We start from the raw sequence: 20,401 nt of genomic DNA, 5'->3' as shown, positions 1-20,401 counted from the left end.
ACACTTTTATCACTGTGTGTATAATCTGTTCTCTCTATATACAGTGCAGAATTTAACACATGCAGAACTGTTCCTGTAAAGCTACTGTTTGAACTGTCCACAACCGTGATCACAGCAGAGTCACGCATCATCGACTTTCCTTACAAGCTCAAGAATCCCAGGAGTTTGGTGTACTACTTCTGTGGCTGCCACAGTTCTACCAGCCAGTTCCATGTATGTATTGACCAAATGTGCATACAGGCCAACTCTCCTTCAGAAAAACTATTCATACTGCTATACATCAATGTTAATATGCAACTAACATGTCTGGAAACACAAATCTGAGACATAACTGAGCAGTACTGAATGCAAGCTTGAGGGTGAAACTGAAGAGAGTATTACTGTTGGTGACAGCAAGTAATGAGAGTGAATGGAACATGCATGTTCATAAAAAAGACACAGTGCACATATTGCTGACATTTGAATTATTGTGCAAGGTACTTTCATTGCAATACAGATACACAGATAACTAGTGATAAGAAATCAAATTAATCTAATCTGTAATGAGCCACTGGAGGCCATGGGTCCCCAATACCACAATACTCAAAAAATATCTCTTAACAAACTCTGAAATTTTGTTGGAGGAGATCGGGTTTACCCTGTAGATGCAGAAAGTATTAAAAATCAGTACATAAAAACAATTTTAAATATTCAACATTGAACAGCACTGCATGTGAACATAATCACTTCTGAGGTGAAAAAGCACTGTAGATTAAAACCAAAACTGTCTTAATATCCCAAAGGTCACAAAATATTTCAAAAATATACGTACTCGAAAATACCAAGTTTGTATAGTACTTATGTATTTGGCTTCTAAATAATATGAAAGTTTTACTGAAAAATTAAAGGGCTTACACAAGACTGAGAGCTAATTTACATTGATTTTATTTTATACCCCGGTGGAGATGCTGTAACTGCTTGGAAAGATGTTAGAGGTCTTGACTGTTCTATAGTATGTACAAAAAAATATGGAAGTTGATATCATTTCCATAACCAAACAAAAGTACTGTTCTGACACTTCAAGCTTTCCCGGTGGATATGTTGTAAATAGTCTTCAAATATTTGCCGCTAGATCACGTTGTGTGAATTCCACAATATTTCCTTGGAGCAACTGTCCGACATCTTCAGGTCGTTCAACCTTGTTGGTGGCTGGGTACCCAGCTACCAGCAAGGCTGAACTACCTGAAGTTGTCAGACAGTTGCTCCGAGGAGATATTGTGGAATTTGCACAACGTGATCCGGTGGCAAACCCATGAAGAGTATTTACAAAAGTACTGTTATCTGATGGTTAATGTCTACTTATTTTTTATTTACTCCTGTTTTCCCTTTATTTTTCTTCCTTGCTGGAGAAATAGGTGTGTACCTGGATGAGGACAGGGTAGTTTTCTATGTAGTTTCTAGCCATGAAGCTGTGCTGTGAGACAAACTTGTTCGTTCTCACACACCCTCGTAACTGAGTATGTTAATGCGCCACTTGCAGGATATGGGGAAGTGAGCCTGATGCAGATCAAATCTGACTCATAAATAAATGAGAAGGGCAAGTTAGCCAGCCAGCCTGGACTTGGTTTTCAGATAGTCTCCCACATCCCACAGGTAAATATCGGGCTGGTTGGTACCCACGTCCCACTTCAGATACATGTTATGCAAATCTTTAGAAAATGTTCTCACACTTGCACATGAGATTTACTTTAGACACACACAAATGGTGCACACAGATTCCATCCTAGGGAGTGAATTAGTGACTGATAACCTTAGATGTTTAGTCCCTACAACTCATAAATCATCATCACTATAGTTCTCACTAGTCATGGCTTTTGAATCATGCAATTGGTAAAAATTGGCGCTCTTACAGGTGTGTCAATTTTTGAACTTTTTCTTTCTGTAATACAGTGTAAGAAGATGCAAAAGTAACAGGCTCAATTACTTGTAATTTTTTTTAAGTCTCAGAATAAAACAGAAGATCTCAAAAATTTTTTGAGCATTCTGGAAAGCTAGATAGTCTATACTCCAAGCTGGATGACTTTTGAACCACTTTTCCATTAGCTCAAGTGGAGAACAATGGAGGAAGGATTCAACCAGTGATGTGGAGGGTAACCTAAAATCTGCTTGAAGTGATTTAAGAAAACCATGAAAAACCTACATCAGAATAGTCAAAAGAGGATCTGAAACTGACTCTCTACAGTGCTTCTTTGCTTAATCAGACCTATAAAGATGAGTGCAGAGCCCTTGATCAATTGCAGTCATCCAAATATTCCCCAAACCATGTGCAATATACGCCGAGATGACAAAAGTCATGGTTACCTCCTAATATCATGTCAGACCTCCTTTTGCTCGGCGTAGTGCAGCAACTTAACGTGGCACGGACTCAACAAGTTGTTGGAAGTCCCCTGCAGAAATATTGAGTCGTCAATAATGGTGGAAGTATTGCCAGTGCAGGAATTGGTGCACAAACTACTGACCTCTCGATTATGTCCCTTAAATGTTCAATGGGATTTACGTCAGGCAATCAAGTGGCCGATTCATTTGCTTGAACTGTCCTGAACGTTCTTCAAACCAATTGCGAACAATTGTGTGGCCCAGTGACGTGGCGCATGGTCATATATAAAAATTGCATTGTTGTTTGGCAACATGGAGTCCATGAATGGTTGCAAATGATCTCCAAGTAGCTGAGCATAACCATTTCCAGTCAAGGGATAGTTTATACTACATCACACCATTTTGGAGCCACCACCAGCTTGCACAGCGCCTTCTTGACAACTTGGGTCCATGGCCTCATGGGGTGTGTGCCACACTTTAATGGCATCTGTGCCATGCTTTAACCCTACTATAAACCTTACCAACTGAAATTGGGACTCATCTGACCAGGCCATGGTATTTCTGTCATCTAGGATCCAACAGATAAGGTTACGAGTCCAGGAGAAGTGCTGCAGGCAATGTTGTGCTTCTGATGCCATAGTTCATTAACGCCAAATTTTGCCACAATGTCCTAAAGGATACGTTCATCATAAGTCCCACCATGATCTCTATGGTTATTTCTCACAGTGTTGCTCGTCTGTCAGCACTGTCAACTGTATACAAATGCTGTTGCTCTCAAACATTAAGTGAAGGCTGTCGGCCACTGCTTTGTCCATGGTGAGAGGTAATGTCTGGAACTGGGTATACTCAGCACACACTGACACTATGGATCTCAGAATATTGAATTCCCTAACGATTTCCAAAATGGAATGTCCCATGCACCTAGCTCCAACTACCATTCTGCATTCAAAGCCAGTTAATTCCTGTCATGCATCCATAGACATGTCGGAAAGCTTTTCACGTGTATCACGTGAACACAAATTATTGCTCCACCAATGCACTGTCCTTTTATACCTTGTGTACGTGACACTGCTGTCATCTGTATATGTGCATATCGCTATCCCATGACTTATGTCACCTCACTGTAAATACCAATGTTACCAGGCTGTGTTTTTGATACTTAAAACAATCATTATGTATTTTTTGAACTAATGATTAATTTTGCATTTCACACACTACACCATCCTCCCACTATCTTCTGTGCTCTTGAAAACATGACAATACCCCCACCAAAGTTCATATTATTGAACTACCACAAAAACCGTGAATAATTCAATCTTCATAAGGTTGCTTGCCTGGATAAAAAAAGCTTATGAGTATTCAATTACAAAGACTTAGCCTCCTTTTTAGACATGCCAGCTTCTTGGGTATGGCTGCGAGCAGTGCTTGTGGTTGAGGAATTCTCCATTCTCAGAAGACTGTTACAGCTGTAGGACAGGATGTCTAAGAATCAATTACCCCTCAAGTAGTGTGGAACAGTGTGTAAAGTTTACACACAATCCATCAATACATGTTTGTTGCATCTGTATTAGTAATATATTACTTTTAATAATTAACATCTGTATTCCATGTATTGTTAATGTACTTAAGATGAAAAGAAACACCGCTGCGTGTGTCTATGTATTGCATCATCCGTAATTCATAAGGTAAACTGTGGAAGGGTGAGTATAACTTTGTGAAATACCCTGTAGTTCTTGAGCAAAATAGAGTGCAGCAGCTTCGTAAGAACAACTTTAAGGTTAAGTTGATAGGAAATTCAAACTGAAAGAAAAGAGTTCTGCTGCTAGGTACCTGTCATGGGAGGGGCGTAGGCCAAATGCTACCGGAAAAGCTACGAGGTGCATTCAAGTTCTACGTCGAAAGTGCGTTCGTGGGTGCGACAGTTTAATGAAGGCAGAACATCATGTCACAACAAACCGAAACAACCTCGGGCTCGCACAAGCCGGTCTGACGACATGATCGAGAAAGTGGAGAGAATTGTTTTGGGGGATCGCCGAATGACTGTTGAACAGATCGCCTCCAGAGTTGGCATTTCTGTGGGTTCTGTGCACACAATCCTGCATGATGACCTGAAAATGCGAAAAGTGTCATCCAGGTGGGTGCCACGAATGCTGACGGACAAACACATGGCTGCCCGTGTGGCATGTTGCCAAGCAATGTTGACGCGCAACGACAGCACGAATGAGACTTTCTTTTCGTTGGTTGTGACAATGGATGAGACGTGGATGCCATTTTTCAATCCAGAAACAACGCGCCAATCAGCTCAATGGAAGCACACAGATTCACCGCCACCAAAAAAATTTCGGGTAACCGCCAGTGCTGAAAAAATTGATGGTGTCCATGTTCTGGGACAGCAAGGGCGTAATCCTTACCCATTGCGTTCCAAAGGGCACTACGGTAACAGGTGCATCCTACGAAAATGTTTTGAAGAACAAATTCCTTCCTGCACTGCAACAAAAACGTCCAGGAAGGGCTGCGCGTGTGCTGTTTCACCAAGACAACGCACCCGCACATCAAGCTAACGTTACGCAACAGTTTCTTTGTGATAGCAACTTTGAAGTGATTCCTCATGCTCCCTACTCACCTGACCTGGCTCCTAGTGACTTTTGGCTTTTTCCAACAATGAAAGACACACTCTGTGGCCGCACATTCACCAGCCGTGCTGCTATTGCCTCAGCGATTCTCCAGTGGTCAAAACAGACTCCTAAAGAAGCCTTCGCCGCTGCCATGGAATCATGGCGTCAGCGTTGTGAAAAATGTGTACGTCTGCAGGGCGATTACGTCGAGAAGTAACGCCAGTTTCATCGATTTCGGGTGAGTAGTTAATTAGAAAAAAAATCGGAGGCCTTAGAACTTGAATGCACCTCATATTTCTACCAGGTCACAAGCACCATGAAACCTAGTGACAGAGAACACAGAGGCTTGGTGCAGGGAATTTGATGAAGATAGATCAAGCAGTCATAGTAGGGGGAGCAGCAAACAATGTGGCTAGCAGCTTGGAGTTCGGCATTCAAGGTGACATGGAGGAAATAGGAGCAGCAACAGCACACATTTGTCTTGGGTTTGTGTAGTTTTTGCAATGCCATGACTAGCCCTGGCTTAACACAGCTGTGTAAACAAAGAGCTGAGTTTTTCTTTTGACTGAAATAAAGTCTCTTATCTGTGCTGTACCAGTTGTTGCAATTGGGAGATGGGGATACAGAAATTATTGCCTGCACCTGTTTAGAAAGGGGGAAGGACAGATTAGCTGAGCATCTTACAGACAGAGTAAAAAGGGGGGTTGGTTTGTTTCATCGGCACATTACGCGGCCGAAAAAACAAAGCTTCTTATATGTCTATATGTGGAGGATTCTGAAGTGATAGATATTCTGTATGTCTCTGACTACCGTGTAACCAGAGGAATAGAGAAGTTAAATATAGAAGATTACAGACTAGTATCATCATCATCATCATGTAGAGCAAATGTGGAGAAAGGAGGAGTTGTAACATATTTAAAAGTTGAGCACAAAGTCAAAAATATTGATACAATAAATTTTTGTGTGGATCAGAACCTAGAACCATGTGCTTGCAAGTTGTTACTGCAGAATACTTCTCTTGTAACTGTAACACCCTGCAGATCCCCTCTAGAAATCTCACTGCATTATTGAGCCACCGTTCAGACAAGAAGAAACAGTTAGTAGTTGGTGGAGATTTCAGTGTAGATTTCTTTAGAGGTTCTGACAGGAAAACGAACTGGAGTCATTAGTCGTCTGTTGTTGGTAAATTTCCCAACTCGCATACAGCAAGATAGCAGGACTCTTTCTGACAAAACTTTTATAAGCAGTGCTCAGGCTGAAACAATTAATGTGAACTCAATAATTACTGGACTCTCTGATTGTGATTCACTATTAAAGCTTGCAACTGTGAGGTATGTTCATATGAAGCACTGAGGCTTTTTAATGAGAACAGGGTACAATGTTTTAAGAATATATGTAAAGAGGTAGTGCGGGATGAGATGCATAAAAGTATGCTAATGCAAATTCCAACATGTTCCATAGTACATGTGTGTCAATATTTGAAAATAGCTTTCCAAAAAGTTACGCAGAATGTCCAATAAGAAAATAGTAGAGAAAATTTTAGTGACTGGGGAGAAATCACAAAATCAGTCCCACAAACTTCAATTTTGGGTGCACTCTTATTCTTATACATCTCACTGACTTCTACTTAACATTCATCAAGCAGAATTGGTACTTTTTCCAGGTGACACTAGTCTTACAATACATTCCATTAGAGAGAAAGCTATAGAATACATTATTAATGTTTTTCATAGAATTATTAAGTGGTTCTTTGGAAATGGGCTCTCTCTTGATTTCAAGCGCACACACTATTTTCCGTTCCATACAACAAAGAGAGACATACCAACAACGGATGTAGCACATGAACAGGAATCAGTAAAAGGGGTAGGACGCTCCAAAACTTTGGGTTTACACACTGATGAAAACTTGAACTGGAAGAAGCATATTACTGAACTGCTCAAATAATTCAGTTCAGCTATTTTTGCTCTTCGTGTAATTGCTAGTCTTGGATACAGACGAATCAATCTCCCGACATATTCCATATTTCCACTCAATAATGTCTTATGGAATAATTTTATGGGATAACTCATCAATTAGAAAGAGAGCATTGACCGCACAAGAGTGAGCAGTAAGTATATGTGCAGTGATCACCCAAGGTCATTATGGTAGGCACCTTTTCAAGGAGTTACGGCATTTTAACTGCACAATCACAATCCACATATTCCCTGATGAAATTGATCATAAATACCCCATCAGAATTCGAGATGAACAGCAATGTCCATACCTACAACGCTAGAGGAAAATAATGACTTTTATTACCCAATATTAAAGCTTTTATTGGCTCAGGAAGGAGTTCAATATGCAGCAATAAAAATTTTTAATCATTTGTCCAATACCATAAAATTTCAGACAGGTAGCAAACCAAACTTTAAATCCAACCAATAATCGTTTCTCCTGGACAAGTCGTCCTATTCCAGTGTTGAATTTGTATTTGAGAACAGGTAGCCAGCATAAAAAAAAGCTTGATTTTAGGTGTAGCTACATGATTTTGACTAAAAAAATTATATGTTTATTAATGTTAACATTCATCGCACACACACACACACACACACACACACACTACTGGCCATTAAAATTGCTACACCACGAAGATGACGTGCTACAGATGTGAAATTTAACCGACAGGAAGAAGATGCTGTGATATGCAAACGATTAGCTTTTCAGAGCATTCACACAAGGTTGGCGCCCGTGGTGACACCTACAACGTGCTGACATGAGGAAAGTTTCCAACCGATTTCTCATACACAAACAGCAGTTGACCGGCGTTGCCTAGTGAAACGTTGTTGTGATGCCTCGTGTATGGAGGAGAAATGCGTACCATCACATTTCCGACTAAGGTCGGATTGTAGCCTATCACGATTACGGGGTATTGTTTCGTGACACTGCTGCTTGCGTTGGTCGAGATCCAATGACTGTTAGCAGAATATGGAATCGGTGGGTTCAGGGGGGTAATACAGAACGCTGTGCTGGATCCCAACGGCCTCGTATCATTAGCGGTCGAGATGACAGGCATCTTATCCGCATGGCTGTAACGGATCATGCAGCCATGTCTCGATCCCCGAGTCAACAGATGGGGACATTTGCAAGACAACAACCATCTGCACGAACAGTTCGACAACGTTTGCAGCAGCATTGACTATCAGCTCCGAGACCATAGCTGCGGTTACCCTTGACGCTGCATCACAGACAGGAGTGCCTGCGATCGTGTACTCAACGATGAACCTGGGTGCACGAATGGCAAAACGTCATTTTTTCGGATGAATCCAGGTTCTGTTTACAGCATCATGATGATCGCATCTGTGTTGGCAACATCACAGAGAATGCACATTGGAAGCGTGTACTCGTCATCGCCATGCTGGCGTACCACCCAATGTGGTGGTATGGGGTGCCACTGGTTACACGTCTCGGTCACCTCTTGTTCGCATTGACGGCACTTTGAACAGTGGACATTACAACATCTGGTCAATGGTGGCTGAGCAACTGGCTCATGGCAATATGCCAGTCACTACTCTTGATGAACTGTGGTATCATGTTGAAGCTGCATGGGCAGCTGTACCTGTACACGCCATCCAAGCTCTGTTTGACTCAATGCCCAGGTGTATCAAGGCCGTTATTACGGCCAGAGGTGGTTGTTCTGGGTACTGATTTCTCAGGATCTACACACCCAAACTGCATGAAAATGTAATCACATGTCAGTACTAGTATAATATATTTGTCCAATGAATACCTGTTTAACATCTGCATTTACTCTTGGTGTAGCAATTTTAATGGCCATATATATATATATATATATATATATATATATATATATATAACAAAAACGCTGGCAGGTCGATAGACCACAAACAAACACAAACATACACACAAATACACACAAATAATTTTTCCCACGTGGAATGTTTCCTTCCATTATATATATATATATATATATAAAACTAACTGGTTCTGTATCATCATTCATATGACCTATGGAACATGTAACTAACTGACATTGGGGATTCAGTGAGTCTCCAGTTTGGAGGATCTATGAAGAAGGGAAGTGCTGGACCATGTTCTGGTGACCTGCGTTCCTTCATGTGTCTACCCTGAACACCCCAGTCCAACCCACCACACCCTCAGAACAGAATTTATCCCTTAATATGGCTTTACCACACTTAGATGTGCTACACATTTAATATTTGTTCCTAATCCACTTCATTTACAAATAAATATTAATTTTATACCATTAAAACACTATTTTTAATAGACTGCCATTTTTCTATCCCCTGCAATACGAAAACTATTTGCCCTGCACAAATATTGAATAGGACCTTTTTTGTAGTTTAATTTTGCAGTGGGAAACATTTTCACTAGAAGGTGCAGTTTTAGTTATTTAAGAAAACATAAAAAAGTGCTTCTTCATCTAATTTACCAAACACACAAATATTTCTTTTTGTTTTAGTTGCTCTTTGCCTTTGGTAATCATTGCTGCTGCAACTGCTTCATGGCTATTGATAACAGTTTTGATGCAGGCATCCTGAAATAAGTCATGTCTATTTCTATGATAAGATCAAATTCATTTCTGTTATGAGTGTGGTTGTGAACCATACTTCCTAGGTAATTTTCAGAGAAGGCATTTAGTAATGTTTTACAAAATGTCTTGTGACACTAACCATTAACGAAACTGTAATTATTCCAATTGTTGGACGATTTAAGTCTCCTCTGATGATTACAGTATAACTGAGAACTTACGTACCAACCAACTGAGGTATTCTATAAAGTTTTCAGTTACATCAGGTCATGATGTCTGGTGGTCAACAGAAGGTCCAGTCATAATTTTGTGTCCACCACTGATACTGAGTATTGCCCACACAATTTTGCAAGCAGCTTCAATTTCTATCTTGGTGGATTTGAGTTTCTTGTCTACTGTGAAAAATACACCACCTCTTGTTCGCATTAGGCTGTTGCTGTTGTGGTGTTCAGCCTGAAGATGCAGCTCTCTTCCGTGTGAGCTCTTAATCTCTGAATAACTGCAACCTACATCCTTCTGAATCTGCTTACTATATTCATCTTTTGTTCTTCCTCTATGATTTTTATCCCCCACACTTCCCTCTAATACTAAAGTGGTGATCCTTTGATGTCTCATAATGTCCTATCAACAGAGCCCTTCTTCCGGTCAAGTTGTGCCACAACTTGTCTCCCCAAATCTCTTCAGTACCTCCTTATTAGTTATGTGATCTAACCACCTAATCTTCAACATTCTTGTGTAGCACCACATTTCAAAAGCGTCTATTCCCTTTTTGTCTAACTGTTTATCGTTCATGTGTCACTTCCATATGTGTGTACACTCCAGACAAATACTATCAGAAACACTTACATATATATACTAGATTTTTGTTTTGTTTAGTATTGTTTTAGGCTGCAAAAAGAACTCAGGTCATAAGCACCTATGCCGTAACTTTAGAATACTAAAAAGTAAAAGAAGTTAAAAGTGACTATACATTAAGCCTAATCAACAGAAGGAAAGAGAGCTAAAAACAAGGGCTTCCCCTTGGAGAAAAGTCCACAAAATAAACCCAGTGTTCTGGAAGCTGATATCAAAAATGGTCAGTGCCAATGATGAAAGCACACCCAAAATCAGAGTTGTTCTTAGAGTCATCAGTGTACACAAAGATGGGATCAGTAAGTTGTGTGCAAAGGTTGACAAACATACAGCAATAGATCAAATCCGGAGTAGTATCATTGGGCAGCCACACGAAGCAAGGCAGTGAAGGGTCCACACCCATCAGGAACATGGTACGTAGTGTGAAGTTAAGCTGCCAGAGCAGTAGCCAAAAGTGAACTCCAGAAGGTAACAGAGAAGAAGGACACGGCCCATACTGGCAGTCATGGAAAAAGGAGGCACAGGATGGGTGGCTAGGGATGGCAATCAAATGGCATGCATATCTGCTGAGGAGGACATCACGCCAGTATGATAGTAGTAGTTTAGCAGCTTCTTCATAGGGACCCTTAGCTGCGTGGAATGTATTCCACGATGGTGGATTGTGTTAAGATGATGTAAGATGGACGGACATGCAGAGGAATACACGTAACACCCATAGTCTAGTTTTGAACACACAAGGGATCAGTACATATGGAGGAGAGTAGTCTGATCTGCTCCCCAGGAAGTGCCGCTTAGGACACATAGGACACTGAGGGACCAGATACAGCATGTGGCCAGGTAAGACACATGGGAAGACCAAGAAAATTTCCTATTGAGCATGAGCCCCAAGAAATTTGTAGTTTCAGTGAATGGAAGAGCAAAAGCCCTAGATGTAAAGGCAGTAGAAGAAACACATGGCCTGCCAGAAATTCATACAAATGGTTTTGCCAGTGGAAAAGTGAAAGCCATCGTGGGTGCGCCACTAGTAAAGACAACCGAGACATCACTGAAGATGCCACCCAAGGAGATAAGTTCGTGGAGAACTGCAATAGATCACAAAGTCATTGATGAAAAGGGAGCCAGAGAGGCCTGGTGGGAGACCACCCATAATAGGTTAATGGCTAGAGCCAAGAGTATAACACTCAGGATGGAGCCTTGAGGCACCCTGTTCTCTGGATGAAGGTGGCTGACACAGCTAATCCCATATCCTCCTCAAAAATTTGATCTTTTACAAATTCCTGAGGGAAAAGGGGCAGGTGGCCTCAGAAGTCCCTTGTGTATAGAGTATGGAGGATACCAATCCTCAGCTAGCTTTTTTGCTATCTTAAAGAACGCGATGACACTGCACACATAACTATTTATAATGAATACAGTTTGCCACTGTAGGTTGATGGTTAAAAATGCATAGAGCATATCTCCTTGTGCGAATCGCATCGCGGCACGCCTCAGTCCACTAGGGGACTGGAACATGGCGTGGTAAAGAAGATGTGCAAGGTATGGAACATTCTGCGGTGGTAAGGATAATGTTTATAAGGTACCCTACTTGGTCATCACAACTGGGGAAATATTCTTCGAAGGTCAACAGGAAGGAGTAAAGCCTCCAGTTGGCCTTAGGGAGCTGCCAACTGGGTTTACACGCAGGTGGGGTAGGAGTCAGCAAACACACAGCGCAAAGAAAATAGTTGCTCGAGTGTTTATCAGAGTGAACGGATCACTCGAGATGACGGGGACACTGGGCAGTGTGGAATGAGATTCAAATGGGAGTCTGAAAGGAATGTGGGCGCTTCAGTGTTAAGACAGATGAGTCTGAGTTAATTGAGAAGGCCAGCCAAGAGGAAACCTCTCGGATAGGACCTCAAAGAGCCCCAAAGAGGATGGTGGGCGTTTAAGTCACCGAGCAGCAAAAATGAGTGTGGGAGTTGACAATCAGCTGGAGTAGGTCTGCACTGGTGACAGCGAATGACGAAGGGATTTAGACATTACAAAGAGAAAACGTGAAACAAAGAAGGAAAAATGCAGACTGCAATAGCTTGCAGCTGGATATCAATAAGATGGTTTTGCTATGGATGCCATACCGAATGGGCAGCATGAGATGGAATTCCATACACAGGAGGGGAGGGGTGTGGGAGTGGGGGGTGGGGGGGGGGGAGCTCAGAGTGGACTGGGAAGAAATGGGAGAGATCAAAGTGGCCGCGAGGACGCAATTTCGTTTCCTGGAGGCAGCAAACAACCAGATGCTGGAATTCCAAGAGCAGCCATAGTTTCTCCTTGTTGGAACTAATGCAATGAATGTTCCACTGGCGAAAAGTCACAAAAGGGAATGGGGAGGAGGAAACACATGAAAGGCAGTCACCTCAGTGGCTGCCAAGTGCCAGCCTTCGAAGTCTCACAGCTACAGGGTGCAGAGGCTGGAGGATCCTGTTCCATCAAATAGATGGAGGCATTGGCGATCTCCCTGGGTCCGTCTGTGAACTTCAGGGTAGAAAAATGATAGGCAGTGCGCAATGGCGAAACTGAGTTTGGCCAGATGAGGGTATCACCATTGAACAATATCTCATAGAGTTAGGGAAGGAGACAACCATTTGCCTCTGTTTGATTTCTTAGAGCCTTTATGGCTGGCAGATGAGGACTCACATGATTGTTGGTTGGATGAATGAATGTAATATGTCTTCGTGGGACTGTCCTTACCAGCCTGCCAGATGTGTACCAGGTAATTTCCCTACTGGAAGCGACGATTTGGGGGCTTTTTGCGCAACTGTAGGAGGAGGAGATAGGGTTGCTACCAGGATACTGGAGGATATCACAACTGCAGTACTGAATAGGTCACAAGTCTGCATGGCCATATGTTTCATGGAGTGAGGCATAGCGAGAAGAGTACTATACTGCCAGATGGCAAAATGCAGGGCTTTTGACTAGCCAAATACTTGTGAGTGACAGGGTAGACTGCCTGCCCATCGAGATAAATGGGACAGTCGTGGGATTACATGGCTGGCTGCCATTACAATAAATTGATACAGCAGAAAGAAGGAGGCACGAAATCACCTCCATTAGCACCTCTACCACAACTAAAACATTTGGGCATATTTCAACAGGACACATAAATGTGGTTATAACGTTGACATTGGTAGTAACACACTGGGTTTGAAATGTATGGTCGGATTGGGATGACTTCATATCCTGCCTCAATCTTTGATGGAAGCACTACTCAATCAAACGTGAGAAAAAGAGCACATGTAGGCATTAAGTTTGCATCAACCTTTTTCATTACTCGATAGGTTGCACTGACACACAGATCAGAGAGATGATTTTGGATTTCCACCTTGCTCAGACCACCAAGCAGCAGAGGGGAAATAACACCAAACAAAGAATTCGGCGTACAATTGTCCTTGACACGAACAGGATAGCCATGGAGATGCGAAGCTGTAAGCAATTGTTGGCCTTGAAAATCACAATTGGTCTCCAGAAGCAAAGTCCCATTACATAAGCCAGAGCAGTATTTCACAGGGCCCGCAACTGCATCAACAGCTTTCTGAATAATAAATGGATCACTTGTAGCGAAAGACTGACTTCCTTGAGTAGCTGACACCATGAGACAGAGAGGTGCCACTGGGAGAGTAACTGAATCTTTAGTCTCATTCTGTGTAAGCTTAGTAGACTTTGAGTGACATGGAGATGGTTGGTTCATCGTGAAAAAATCTCTCACAATTGCCAGCATCTCCAATGGTACGTTCCTTCCAACTGGTGGCCCCCTCAGAGGGAGGGCTCACCTGCCTTAGGTGATTGTTCACACCACATGCCACACCTCCCGAACTTCAGACAAAGGGACCAATTGGCAACTGGGAAGATAACAGCTCAGCCACTCACTCCTCCCTGTAACTGGCTTGTACCAGAGGGTACATGCGAACCCTATCTGTTGACCCAGGGCTGGGAATTATGTGTTACCCAGTCACCTGTCATGTATCAAATGTGTGGGTCAGCCTTTAGGAGTGCACAGGGAGGAAGAAGAAACAAAGAGCAACCTGAAATGATAAGTGGGGGAAGGGGAGGAGATGATGAATGAAGAAAGTAAGAAAAAACAGATGAGGGACTGTTCAGTTGCCAGGTCATCAAAACTTCAGAATGTGTTCCTGAAAATATATAAGACTTGTTTCCCAAGGAAGGGGAAAAAGAATAACAGAAGGATACACATGCAGCATGGACATGGAAGAGGTGCTGCAAATGCTGTGGCCATGTGGTGGCCAAGCACGAACTCACCACAGAGTGGTAAGCCCCTGGGGATCTATATTCAATGACAACAAATTTCCCTTCTTCAGAAATGCTTCTCTTGTCATTACCATACTACATTTTATATCCTCTCTACTTTGGCCATGATCAAATATTTTGCTGCCAAATAGCAAAACTCATCTGCTACTTGTGTCTCATTTCCTAATCTAATTCCCTTAGCATCATCTGATTTACTTCGACTACATTCCATTATTCTTGTTTTGCTTTTGATGATTTTCATCATACATCCTCCTTTCAAGACAATCTCCATTCTGTTCAACTACTCTTCACAGTCCTTTGCTGTCTCTGACAGAATTACAATGTCATCGGCAAACCTCATTTCTTTAATGCTTGTTCAATGTACAGACTGAATAACATCAGAGATATGCTACAACCCTGTCCCACTCCCTTCTCAATTTTCATGCCGCTCAACTACTATTACTGTCATCTGGTTTCTGTACAAGTTGCAAACAGCCTTTCACTTCCTGTGTTTTACCCCTGCTACCTTCAGAATTTCGACAGTGTGTTCCAGTCAACATTGTCAGCAACCGCTTTCTTTGGAATTGTAATTATAATATTCTTTTTGCAGTCTGAGGTATTGTGACTGTCTCATACATCTCGAATACCAGATAGTTTTGTTATGGCTGGCTCTCCCAAAGCTATTAGTAGTTCTGACGGAATTCTGTCTACTCCCAGGGCCTTGTTATGACTCAGGTCTTTCAGTGAAATGTTAAGTTCTTCTCGCAGTATAATATCTCCCATCTCTTCTTCATATAAGTTCACCTCCCTTTCAATAATATAGCCTTCAAATTCATCTCCTTTGTACAGACCCTCTATATACTCCTTTTCTCTCTCAGCTTTCCCTTGCTTACTTAGGACTGATTTTCCATCTGAGCTCTTGATATTCATACAGCTGCTTCTCTTTTTCCCAAAGGCCTCTTTAATTTTCATTTAGGCAGTATCACCCTTACCCCTAGTGAAATATGCTTCTAAATCCTTACATCTGTCTTCTAGCCATTCCTGCTTAGACATTTTACACTTTCTGCCAATCTCATGTTTAAATGTTTGTATCCCATTTCATCTGCTTCAATTTTATATTTTCTCCTTTCAGCAATCAAGTTCAGTATCTCTTGTGTTATCCACGGATTTCTATTAGGCTTGGTCTATTTACCCATTTGAGCCTCTGCTGCTTTCACTATTTCATCTCTTCAAGCTACCCATTTGTCTTCTACTGTATTCCTTTCCCCTAGTCTAGTCAACCATTGCCTAATGCAACTGCAGTCTCAGGCAAATGAAAGCACACTGCGAGCAGCAGCACCAGAGCATGATGGGAGAGGTGTCTGGGTGGGCGTATGGAGGAGGCTGGGGTGGGGAAGGGGAGGTATAGTATGGTGGGGGGTGGCGGACAGTGAAGTGCTGCAGGTTAGACAGAGGGCAGGAGAGATGTGGGGTGGGAGGGAGGGAGGGAGGGGGGGGGGGTAGCGTGTGTGTATGTGTGTGTATTGTTGACGAAGGCCAGTGGATGAAAGCTTTAATTGTGAGTCTTTTTGTTGTGCCTATCTGTGACTCAGCACTCCGCTTTATGGTGAGTGGCAACTTTCCTTCTAATAATATTGTTACATTCCATCCTGGATTTTCCATTGTTTAATTTCTTTTATCTCCTCATACATTTCTTCATTGTCTGTAGAGCTAATTAGCAAATCAATTTGTACTGTTGTGGTATGTGTGGGCTTTGTGACTATCTTCGCAATGATAATGTGTTCACTATGCTGTTCATAATAGCTACCTGCATCTTTATTTTCTTATACATTATTAAACCCACTCCTGCATTACTCCTATCTGATTTTGTTTTTATAGCCCTATAATCACCTGACCATAAGTCCTGTTACTCCTGCCGAACTTCACGAATTCCCACTACATCTAACTTTTTTAACTATCCATGCCCCTATCTAAAGTTTCTAATCTACCTCTAATCTCCTCAATCTAGTTACTTCAACATCACTGTCAACACCTATCTGCCACATCCTGGTGGATAAAGCTTTTCAAGACCTCAGCATGCATTAAGGCCTGCAGTTATGAACATCTATGTTTCTCCAGTATATTTACTAATTATCTATAATCACCCTTTGTTAAATAATTTCAGTTTCCCATCTTCTGAAATAATGCAAAATACTTCATCAATCCATCAACCACCCATCTGACTGGCTATGTGTACTGGCCACCTCCATTTTATTTTCATTACATAATAATGTTTTCCTCTCCAGTTTCTTCCCCAACCTATATGATTGAACATATAGCGTATCAAGCAAAATTTGCAACAGGGTTGAGGATTTTATGGCGAGGAGAACCCAGGGTTCTATCTCGGATAAAGAGTCATCGACAGATGTAGAAGTATGTTCGGGTGTGCCCCAGGAAAGTATGCAGGGACCCTTGCTGTTCATGTTGTATGTTAATCACCTTGCAGACAACATTAACAGCAACCACAGTCTTTTTGCAAACAACACAGTTATCTATAATGAAACACTGTCTAAAAGAGGCTGCACAAATATTAAGTCAGATCTTGACAAGATTTTAATGTGGTGCAAAGATTGGCAACTTGCTTTAAATATTCAGAAACGTAAAATTGTGCACTTCACAAAATGGGAAAAAATGTAGCATCTTATGATTATAATATAAGTGAGTCACAGTTGGCCAACTCACACAAACACTTAGGTGTAAAATTTTGTAGGGATATGATATTGAATGATCACACAGGCTCAGTCATGGGTAAAGCAGGTGATAGACTTCGGTTTGTTGGTAGAAAACTGGGGAAATGCTGTCTACAAAGGAGATTCTTACAAAATATGCATGCAAACTATTCTAGAATATTGCTTAAATGCATGGGACCTGTAGCAAATAGGACTAACAGGGTATATTGAAGGTACACACAGGATGAATGGTCACAGATTTGACCTGTGGGACCGTGCCAACAGAAAAGATGCTAAAGAACCTGAAATGACAGACTCTTGAAGATAGACGTACACTGTATCGAGAAAGCCTACTTACTAAGTTCAAGAATGGACTTCTCTAGGAACATACAACTATCTCCTACATATCACTCACATAGCAATCATGAGAACAAGATTACATTAATTACAGCATGCACAAAGGAATTTAAGCAATCACTCTTCCCCGTGCTCCATACGTGAACGAAATGGGAAGAAACCCTAATAACTGTTATAATGTGACGTATCCTCTGCCATGGTTCGCAAAGTACAGATGCAGATATATTTGTTTACCTCTCTCAAAGTAATTTCCATAAACAATGTATCTCTTTTGCTTGTTAAATACCAACAGTTCGTGAATGATTTTTGCATTAAAAATCCATGACCTATTGCCATAAGTACAAAACTTGTAACACAATTATTGCAAGCTTTTATTTTTAGATATATTGGAAGCTTAGTTTTGAAAATCCTATTTAATTTATATGAATGCATGGTATCTGTTCTTTTGGACATGTCCAAAAGGACAGACACTGCGTGCAATCCACAGCTGTGAAACATTATATGTAAACTGAAGGCGATCACTGCTGCCAGCTGTAGTGGGACATTATTTGGAATCAGTGGTGATGAGTGAAAATGGGTAATGGACCGGGATTCGAACCCAGGATCTCCTGTTTACTAGGCAGATACATTAACCACTATGCCATATGGGACACAGCGTTATTGCAACTTCTCAGACTATCTCTGTACGCCTCACGGCTGATCCACACTCCCACCAAGTGCCACCTGTCCGCAGTCCCTATTGATTTTACTTTTGTTCACTACTCTGAAATTTCCGAAGGCGGTTGGACATATTTGTGCATCTGCATTGAAGAAGTTGGTTCCACTGCCCAGCTTAGTCATATCAATTATATGAATGTGTGGTATCTGTTCTTTCGGACATGTAGCACCTACCTAGTAAGCACGAGATCGCAGGTTCAAATCCCAGTCTGGTACACACTTTCACTCATCACTGCTGATTCCGCATAATGTCCCGCTGCAGCTGACAGTAGTGATCCCCTTCAGTTTACCTATTTAGTTTATCAAAAGTGCTACAGGTCATTTTTACTCTTCTGTTAGTTTCTTTTGTTGTCCTCAGGTCACTGTGTTCAAAAGCCAGAAACACAAATACTCGTTAACTGACTCTATGACTTTGCCATTAATTTGTTCTATTCTAATCTCAATACTGCAATTGATTTTCTGCCATACATTCAAATTTGTTCCTTTACATTGTTCTGATTACTCATTTTTCTGAACTAAATGCACATAGTATAATATATTCAGCAAACAAAGGTGATATGGATATGTTCCAGAGAAGTGCGTTCCTCATAATTTAAGGATCTGAAGAAAACTTCCACAAGCACAGCTGAGAATATCTTTGGTGATATGATATGATATGTTCTTGCCCACCTTTGTTTTGCTAAATATATTCTTTACTCAGTGGTGTACCCCATTTCTCTAAGCTAGGATGTCTAAATGTGAAATAAACTCGACGCCTAGTAGGTACCTTAACCTACGGTAATACTGCAATTTGCTGCCCACTTTGAAGATGCACATTGTCCACTCTTATCAGTTAAAAAATAATGACAAAACCTTCTGACAGTTTTGATTTCAAATCATGTAACTAATTAATGGTTTCAAATATCGTAATTATTATTCATTGGCTCCGTATACATTGGAAAATGCCTCACTTTGCAGAACTGGTTCGTTACACTACATATCCTGTCCCTTAGATGAACTATGTTGCTATAAGTATTTTTTTTAAAAATTTTATTTACATGTCAAGTTCCGTAGGACCAACTTGAGGAGCAAATCTTCAACATCATGGAACGTGTCAGTACATGTAATTACAACATGAAAGTAATAACAGATAAAAATAAAATGTTTATGAACCCAAAAAGATCAATCCTAAGTTTAAGTAAACGCAATCAACAATACAACAAGAATCAGCTTAATATTTCAAGGAACTCCTTGACAAAATAGGAGTAGTGACCCACGAGGAAACTCTTCAGTTTCAATTTTAAAGCATGTGGATTACTGCTAAGATTCCTGAAGTCAAGTGGTGGCTTATTGAAAATGGATGCAGCAGTATACTGCACACCTTTCTGCACAAGAGTTAAGGAAGTCCGATCCAAATGCAGGTGTGATTTCTGCCAAATATTAACTGAGTGAAAGCTGCTTATTCTTGGGAATAAGCTAAAATTGTTAACGAGAAATGACAATAAGGAAAATATATACACTGAGAGGAAATGTCAAAATACCCAGACTCGTGAACAGGGGTCGACGAGAGGTTTGTGAACTTACACCACTTACTGCCTGAACCACCCATTTCTGAGCCAAAACTATCCTTTTAGAATGGGAAGAGTTACCCCAAAATATAATACCATACAACATAAGCGAATGAAAATAAGCAAAGTAGACTAATTTTCATGTTGAACGATCACTCACTTCAGATACCAGTCGAATAGTAAAAATGGCAGCATTAAGTCTTTGAACAAGATCCTGAACGTGGGCTTTCCACGACAGTTTACCACCTAGAAATTTTACTGTTCAGTTTCACTAATCATATGCCCATTCTGCGAAATTAAAACGCCAGGTATTGTTGAATTGTGTGTTAGAAACTCTAAAAACTGAATCTTACTGTGGTTTGGCATTAGTTTATTTTCTACAAGCCATGACCTTAGATCATGAACTGCACTATTTGAAAC

The 20,401-nt window shown here is 41.2% G+C and overlaps 1 protein-coding gene across 1 annotated transcript in view; it reads right to left on the bottom strand.

The window, feature by feature from the left end:
• Positions 1-20,401, bottom strand: part of LOC124794905 — a 175,112-nt gene that overhangs the window by 47,809 nt on the left and 106,902 nt on the right. The window lies entirely within an intron of this gene.

Source organism: Schistocerca piceifrons, chromosome 4 (genome assembly GCF_021461385.2).
Source record: "Schistocerca piceifrons isolate TAMUIC-IGC-003096 chromosome 4, iqSchPice1.1, whole genome shotgun sequence".
NCBI lineage: Eukaryota > Metazoa > Arthropoda > Insecta > Orthoptera > Acrididae > Schistocerca > Schistocerca piceifrons.
The sequence above is the reverse complement of the archived record's forward strand: the minus strand, read 5'-3'. Positions and strand labels throughout refer to the sequence as shown.